The sequence below is a fragment of the Silene latifolia genome, chromosome Y, assembly GCF_048544455.1.
Source record: "Silene latifolia isolate original U9 population chromosome Y, ASM4854445v1, whole genome shotgun sequence".
Taxonomy (NCBI): Eukaryota; Viridiplantae; Streptophyta; class Magnoliopsida; order Caryophyllales; family Caryophyllaceae; genus Silene; species Silene latifolia.
Window position 1 is genome coordinate 380,320,743 of NC_133538.1, and position 2,088 is coordinate 380,322,830.

Genomic DNA, 2,088 nt, shown 5'->3' on the forward strand with positions numbered 1-2,088 from the left:
CGCGTCTTCCAAGTGTTAGATTTCCAAGCTCCAGCTCCTCATCCTCCATAAACGCATGCAAATGGGACGGATTAAGGCTCGGTTTAGCTCCTCTTCGGTCAATTCCTGCAAATTACAATAAACGGACCAAAGTAGAATATTCAGGGGTATTTGTAGCTAGATGCTACATAAAAAGTACAGAAATGCGTGTAAAAATGAGGTGAAAACCTTATATAAAAGACACGCATCAAATCTCCCCAAACCAAACCTTTGCTTGCCCCAAGCAAATATGAATGCAACTAAGAATAAACAAAGGAACGGGACCAACGCATCAGCTACAAATCATCCACTAGAACCAATTTTAATGCGACAAAATGACAAAATGGCAAATGAGAAGTGCAAACGAGTTAAATCAATGTTTCAAACTTACTGAACCGTCGACCTTGCAAGACTCAAAAGATGTCGGACTCTCACGGGCAGCTCGTCACTCAAAATTAGGCACAGGGTGAGTGAATTTGTGAAAGATAGAAAGAAGTAGAGACACTCACCTAACTCAACCTATAAGAACATGCATGCAGTTAACATGAATAAAATCTCTACAACCGTACATATGCATTCCAACCATACTAATGACCAAGACACGTGCCGAGGACTTACATTTGGGTAAGTGAGGTAATGGGTAAGAAGGGGCTAAAATGAATTTGGATATGTTGGGTTAATAGCCAGGCTAGCAACAACGGATCCATATATAAACTGCATCCCAACTTCGTACTCAAAATAGCAAGATGAACGGTGCAGAAATTTATGCACTAAACTCACAAAACACCAAAAATCGTCAACTCCCTATACGATATAGATAAGACATGGGAGTGTGAATCATTATACAATTCTCATTCTTTTTTTTTTTTCTTTCTTTTTCTTCTTTTCTTTTTCGCTTTTCATTCTCTTTTTTTTCGTTCCATTTTTCTCAATTCAACATTTTTTTTTCTTTCCCTTCAATTCTTCCACCATCTTCTGAAATCAGATAAAATAACCAAATCGCAATAAAACATTCCACGAACTACTCGTCACTAGCTCAGCTAGGGTAGAAAGTATTATAGAAAGTAGTTAATAGGACAAAGAGGCAATTTGGCTTTGTGGGGCTCATAGGTAGAATGAAATAAAGGGAACTGCCTCTCCTAACATGTGTCACCATCCACAGACCGAATGCATACAGGTATGAAGAAGACTAGACTCATGCTTATGCAAATTGATGTTACATGCCTTAAAGAGAGTACTACTCACATCCTAAATGAAACCGGTCATGAATGTCACCAGTTTAAAAAGCTCTAACCTCAGAATGTAATGTAGCTTGCCGACATAATGAATCATGTCTATTCGTTCAGATAAGAGAGAAACAAAAACTCGTAGATTTTTGAATTAAACATTCAAAGTAGGGATTCAAAGTAGCGTCAATGTTCAAACGTTCCGACTCAAATTAAACATGAAAATTTTTGAATTATTGAAATTTTTCGATTTTTTTTTTTTTTTTGGATTTTTATGATTATTTTGAATTAGTTAAAACAACAATGCATGCAAAAATAATTAAACGTGCAATCGAAACTGCAAGAAAACATGCAGACAGACATAGATATGGATGCATACCTCCCCAAACCAAACCGTACAATGCCCTCATTGTACCAAAAATAGGGAAAGAAATGCAAACTGAAAGGAAAAGGAGAAGTGGAGTCGGAAAACTTACAAAACGTCATAAAGAGGGACCTCCCCAAACCGACCATGAACATGGGAGGTCAAAGAAAGTCAAGCAGTAACTCCATAGACGTAAAAATAGCAGCTGGAAGGCATAACCGCTCGATCGAGCATTTGGAATAGCTCGATCGAGTGATCTGGCAATTGGAAGGGCTCGATCGAGTGAGCGTGAATTTGACTTTGGTCGATCAAGGACAATTATCACTCGATCGAGTGAAAGCTTCCCCAAAAAGTGCTCGATCGAGCCTAAAACCACTCGATCGAGTACTGTGTCCTGCAAAACATGCATTCCGAAGCTAGAAAAACATAAGGAGTTCGTAAAACAGTGTCTATAGTTCAACGTAAAGCTAAAGAAAATAA